We start from the raw sequence: 6,883 nt of genomic DNA on the forward strand, positions 1-6,883 counted from the left end.
TCGGCTCTTGATAGACCAGTCGGTAGCCCACTTAGACTAAAGTATGGTCACCACATTCAACTACCTGGAATATCTAGGTTGGATTCTCAACCTAGAGAAATCTTCCTTAAAACCATTAAGGTGGTTATGGGTCTGTTCATAGATACACCCAGAAAAGGGTATTCTTGTCCCATGCAAAGATCAGTGCCATAAAGGAACTGATTAAGGTGGTTGAAGCAAGATGAATCCTTCTATTCAGCTTGCATGAGGAAAAGACGTTGGCTTCATTCAAGGCCGTTCCTTATGCTCAGTTTCATTCGAGACTGCTGCAAAACAGTATCTTATCGGCTTGGAACAAGAGGGTTCAAGCTCTAGATTTTCCAATGTGTCTTACTCCAAAGGTGCGCCAGAGCCTCAGTTTATGGTTAATAACCAAAAATCTACAAAGTGGAAAATCCTTCCTACAGTTACCTGTGAAGTGGTAACAACATACGCCAACCTTTTCTAGGTTGGGGAGCAGTTCTGGAAGAGGCAACTGTCCAAGAGAAGTGGTCCAGATCAGAAATGCCCTTTCCCATTATCATTCTACAGATTCGGGCTGAGCGCTTGGTCCTGAGGGCCTGGACGTTTTATTTTACGGTAAAAACAAGGAAGAGGGGCGCCTCTGAGTATAAATCAATAATCATTTATTACAACAAACAATATCCACTCACATGGAGAACTGTAGTATTGCGTTCCGGTGCATCTCTGAGTAGAGAAGAGGCTGGAGGACCACAAGTCTCAGCGAGTCCGTGCAGTGCTGGTCACACATCAAGTCCTGGCAGGGATGGATGGTGATGGCAGAACACGGTGGGAGTTCCCTCGGGTCTCCAGATAGTACTTCAGAATGGGTAGTAGGTTGAATAACAAAGACCAACGGTCTGTGGGTTCCAGGGAGGGGATGGGGGGACGTCAAAGCCGATCGCCGGGCGCGCTGCCGTCTGAGGCCCGTACGGCTCCGTGGAGAGATGGTGACGGCCGTACAGGGAGCCAGAACGAGGCCTGGAAAGCAAGCGCAGCGCGGCGCCGGGCCGTGACGTCACAGCTCTGCGACGCGTTTCCGAGTCTGCGCGCTATAGATGACAGGAATAGCGGCACTCCTTTTTCAAGCATAGGGGGCAGATGTAATGGCAGTCCTTTTGTAATCTTTGGGAGGGAGGGGGAAGGGGCGGGGCTAAGAATAATAAACAGTATCCGGATACAATGCAGCTGTTTGGCAATACTAGATATAATGCACATGGAAATGGGGCACAAATAAAATTTAAGCATGGAGTATCTGTACATACATATATAGGAGACATATGAGCATAGTTATACATAGAATTGGAAAATGAAAATTAAAAAATAGAATTGGAATATGAAAATTAAAAATTAAAATTGAAAATAAAATTATTTGATTAAAAACCAGTACACTTACACCTGCAGAATAAAATCTGGTGCATATGCAACCAATATGGACCATATATAAGAACATGTAAGTGTATCAATTGAGAATTGGGATAGTACTAAAAATTAATAATAATAATATTAATAATCATGGGCCAGTGCAGGATAAAAGATATATATATATATAAAATAAGAAATTTATATATGTAAAATACACAAGAGATGGTGATTATATAAATATAAATATCAGTACACACTGTAAACATAATTAGCGATGTAACACAGTCCGCAAGGGAAAAACCAGGAGAAAGGAGCGAGGGGAGGGGGAAAAAAAAAGGGGGGGGGGAGGGGGGAGGAAAAGCAAGAAGGGAAAGGAGGGGGGGGGGGGGAAGAAGGGAATGGTTTTTCCCTTGCGGACTGTGTTACATCGCTAATTATGTTTACAGTGTGTACTGATATTTATATTTATATAATCACCATCTCTTGTGTATTTTACATATATAAATTTCTTATTTTATATATATATATATCTTTTATCCTGCACTGGCCCATGATTATTAATATTATTATTATTAATTTTTAGTACTATCCCAATTCTCAATTGATACACTTACATGTTCTTATATATGGTCCATATTGGTTGCATATGCACCAGATTTTATTCTGCAGGTGTAAGTGTACTGGTTTTTAATCAAATAATTTTATTTTCAATTTTAATTTTTAATTTTCATATTCCAATTCTATTTTTTAATTTTCATTTTCCAATTCTATGTATAACTATGCTCATATGTCTCCTATATATGTATGTACAGATACTCCATGCTTAAATTTTATTTGTGCCCCATTTCCATGTGCATTATATCTAGTATTGCCAAACAGCTGCATTGTATCCGGATACTGTTTATTATTCTTAGCCCCGCCCCTTCCCCCTCCCTCCCAAAGATTACAAAAGGACTGCCATTACATCTGCCCCCTATGCTTGAAAAAGGAGTGCCGCTATTCCTGTCATCTATAGCGCGCAGACTCGGAAACGCGTCGCAGAGCTGTGACGTCACGGCCCGGCGCCGCGCTGCGCTTGCTTTCCAGGCCTCGTTCTGGCTCCCTGTACGGCCGTCACCATCTCTCCACGGAGCCGTACGGGCCTCAGACGGCAGCGCGCCCGGCGATCGGCTTTGACGTCCCCCCATCCCCTCCCTGGAACCCACAGACCGTTGGTCTTTGTTATTCAACCTACTACCCATTCTGAAGTACTATCTGGAGACCCGAGGGAACTCCCACCGTGTTCTGCCATCACCATCCATCCCTGCCAGGACTTGATGTGTGACCAGCACTGCACGGACTCGCTGAGACTTGTGGTCCTCCAGCCTCTTCTCTACTCAGAGATGCACCGGAACGCAATACTACAGTTCTCCATGTGAGTGGATATTGTTTGTTGTAATAAATGATTATTGATTTATACTCAGAGGCGCCCCTCTTCCTTGTTTTTATCTTCCTCAGCCTATTGGACCCTGCTTCTGGTCTTTTTTTGGTGGCAGCCCTGATAGACTTCCTCTTGTGTATATGTCTATATACACCTACAGTCACCTACCCTGCCATTGGACTATTTAGGATCTGTTATGTGAGGTATACCTGCTTTGCGCCTTTTTACTTGTTTTTTGTTTTATTTTACGGAGCTATCCTGTCAGGATCCAATCCGACAATGCCAGAGCAGTGGCCTATATCAATCACCAAGGGGGCACAAGAAGTTGTGTCGCCCAGAGAAAGGTGAATCATTTCCTATCTTGGGCAGAAAACAATGTACCTTGCCTATCAGCAGTTTTTCATTCTATGGATAGAAATTTGGCAGGCGGTCTATTTTGAGTCGCCAGTAGTTGTTCCAGGGAGAATGGTTCCTTCACCCCGATATCTTTCTGGCAATAGGTCAAAGATGGGGGATCCCAGACGTAGATCTGTTTGCGTCCAGGTTCAACAGAGGGATCGACATCTTTATGTTAGCATGCAGAACAGGTGACTTGGTGTTCCCATGGAATCAGTTTTACAGATTTATGCAATCCCTTCTTTTCTGCATGCACCCACGACTTCTTCGCAGGATCAAGCAGGAAGGGAAGTTGGTGATTCTTGTGACCCCGGCGTGGTCCAGAAGATCTTGGTATGCAGAGATCATAAGGATGGTGGTAGGGGTCCTATGGACCCTAACACCACATCCAGACCTTCTCTCGCAAAGGTCTGGTATTCCATCTTACCTTACAAACGCTAAATTTAACGGTTTGGCTATTGAGGCCCACACTCTGAAGAAGCGTGGGCTGTCAGGTTCAGTGGTATCTACCTTGGTTAATGCAAGGAAGCCAGCCTCCATAATTACCGTATATATTATGGAGTCTGGGAAGCATATGTCTCCTGGTGTGAAACCAGGGGTTTGCACTCCAGGAAATAGATCATAGGTAGAATCCTTGACTTTCTGCACACGGGGTAAGATATAAAGCTGGCCTAGAGTACTTTCTAAGGACAGGTCTCGGCCTTATCGGTATTATTTCAACAACCACTTGCTTCGCATTCTTTGGTTCGGAACGTTATTCAGGGGGTAACACGGCTTAATCTCCAGTTAGGTCACCCCTGAACCCTTGTGGCTTGAATTTAGTTTTGTTGGCAGTACAAAAACAGCCTTTTTTTGAGCCGAGCCCTGTTCTATGGAAGAAAAATCTCCACATTCTCTGGATGTGGTGAGAGCAGTCAAAGTCTACTTAAAGACGACTGATCAGATTCGGAAAACGGATGTTTTGTTTGTATTGCCTGAAGGTCCTAAAAGAGGACAGGCAGTATCGAAATCTACTGTTTCTAAATGGATTTGACAAGTAATCGTTCAAGCTTATGGTTTAGAGAGGTAGATTCCACCCTCTCAAATCAAAACACACTCCTCTAGGGCTGTTAGTGCTCTGTGGGCAGTGCATCACTAAGCCTCCATGGCTCAAATCTGCAAGGCCGCAACTTGGTCTTCGATCCATACATTTACCAGATTCTATCAGGTCGATGTAAAAAGGCATGAGGTTATCGCCTTTGGGCATAGTGTGCCGCAGGCAGCAGTATAATTCCTCTAGTCTCATGTTGCCCTAATTCTGTTGTGTCTCCCTCCCCTCAGTTGGCATTGCTATGGGACATCCCACCTAGTGATTACTATGGCTCTGTGTCCCGTGATGTACGATTTCAGAAAATAGGACTTTTATAACAGCTTACCTGTAAAATCCTTTTCTTTTTAAGTACATCACGGGACACAGAGGTCCCGCCCCTCTTTCTAGTATACACGTGTATTGCTTTGCTACAAAACTGAGGTACTCCCGGTATAGGAGGGGTTATATAGGGAGGCAACTTCCTGTTTAGGGTGTGCCAGTGTCCAGCACCTGAAGGTGGCCTATAACCCACATAGTGATTACTATGGCTCTGTGTCCCGTGATGTACTTCAAAAGAAAAGGATTTTACAGGTAAGCTGTTATAAAAATCCTATTTTTTCTTTTGACCTAAATGTATGTTCACTGTAATCTCATAGCTGTCCTTCATTTCAGGTTGTGCATCAATACATTTTTTTTTCTGCTCATTTTTCCTTTTAACTTGTACTTGGCTATACAATGGAAATTCAAGGTCTTACTAAACTGAATGCTGATGTGGCCTGTGGAGCCATAAAAGAAAATGACATAAAAAGTTACTTTGGGCACAAAGTGGCATCAGGATGGGAATATGCTTCAGAATGAGGAAGGTGAAACCATCAGCCACATAATGGGCATGTTCTATCGTACAATTCGCATGGTTGAGAGCGGTATCAAGCCAGTGTATGTTTTTTATGGAAAGCCTCCTCAGCTGAAGTCAGGTGAGCTGGCCAAATGTACTGAAAGGAGGGCAGAGGCTGAGAAGCTAACTGAAGCTGCCCAAGAGGCAGGAGAGGTGGAGAACATTGAAAAGTTCAATAAGAGACTTGTAAAGGTCACAAAGCAACATAATGAGGAATGCAAGAAACTGCTAAGCCTAATGGGTATTCCATATGTGGACACATCATGTGAGGCAGAAGCTACCTGTGCTGGATGGTGAAAGCTGGAAAGGTGTATGCAGCTGTGACTGAGGATATGGATGCATTGACCTTTGGTACTCCACTGTTGCTCCGTCATCCCATGGCTAGTGAGGCCAAAAAGTTGCCTATTCAGGAATTTCACCTCAGTCATGCCCTAGAGGATATAGGAATCATAAAAGAGCAGTTTATAGATCTTTGTATATTTCTAGGCTGTGATTACTGTGAGAACATCAGAGGCATTGGCCCAAAGAGAGCGATAGAACTGATAAGACAGCACAGGAGCATTGAAGAGGTCCTAGATAACATAGACCTGAAGAAGTACCCTGTTCCAGAAAACTGGTTATACAAAGAAGCTTGTCAGCTTTTTTTAGAGCCTGAGGTGGTTGACCTAAATGATATAGAGCTGAAGTGGCAGGACCTAGATGATGAAGGCCTGCTGACCTATATGTGCTGTGAAAAGCAGTTCAACGAGGACCGGATCCGTAATAGTGCCAAGAAGCTGACCAAGAACAGCCATGGTAATCTAGGCCGACTAGATGACTTCTTCAAGGTGACTGGTTCCATCAACTCCTCAAAAAGGAAAGAGATTGATGTTAAAGGCTCAGCCAAAAAGAAGGCAAAAACCACGGGCACCCCATCAGGGAAATTTAAGAAAGGCAAATAAGTGAGTGAATTTAGCAGAGCTGGAGATGTGAACTGTTTTTCTGATTTGAGTATTATGCATGTTGATGTCTTGGAATGTTATTTTCATTAAAATGTTTAAGAAACATTTTATTTAGCGTTTTCACAATTTTTAATAAATGCTGAATGGAAAATAAGCACCTTAATAACAACTAAACCATTTTCTGCTTCTGCTAATTGCCTGCACTAGAAAATTGACATTAGACGTGCAGATAGGTGGTACAGTCAGTGCCAGGTGATGTACTGGTACATTGCCCGGCACATGCACTGGTGCGCCCGCATCCTGTGCATGGTGGAGCACGGAGCTCTGTATCTGGGGTGTGATCATGTGATTGCTATGATTGTTCATAGTGATCACATGATTATAATGCAAACAGTCAGTCATGCTTTCCATTTATGACAGCTTGCTTTCTGTTGAGAATCTTTGATTGGCCCACAGCTATCGCATGGTACCTGATAGCTTATATCATATGATTAGTTGTAGCCATTCACAGCATGTCAACAGAAAGCGGCTCTTAGCTACTTTATTGAAATTCATACAGGGAGATCGGTGCTTGTAACTCCCCCCCCCCCCCATCGCCGCACCGATCACCCCTGACTTTGTCCTCTATCAGCTACAAGAGGATTAAGAGGGCTCTGCTCAGAAGAGCTTACAATCTAATAGGGTGGGGCAGGTGGTACAAAAGGTTGTAACTGTGGGGAATGAGCTGGTGGAAGTGGTAGGAGATTAGTTGGAGACGT

The 6,883-nt window shown here is 43.7% G+C and overlaps 1 pseudogene; it reads left to right on the forward strand.

The window, feature by feature from the left end:
• The first annotated feature begins 5,024 nt into the window (after positions 1-5,024).
• On the forward strand, positions 5,025-6,186 carry LOC141134644 (flap endonuclease 1-like; annotated as a pseudogene).
• The last annotated feature ends 697 nt before the right edge of the window (positions 6,187-6,883 follow it).

Source organism: Aquarana catesbeiana, linkage group LG03 (assembly GCF_042186555.1).
Source record: "Aquarana catesbeiana isolate 2022-GZ linkage group LG03, ASM4218655v1, whole genome shotgun sequence".
NCBI classification, from domain to species: domain Eukaryota; kingdom Metazoa; phylum Chordata; class Amphibia; order Anura; family Ranidae; genus Aquarana; species Aquarana catesbeiana.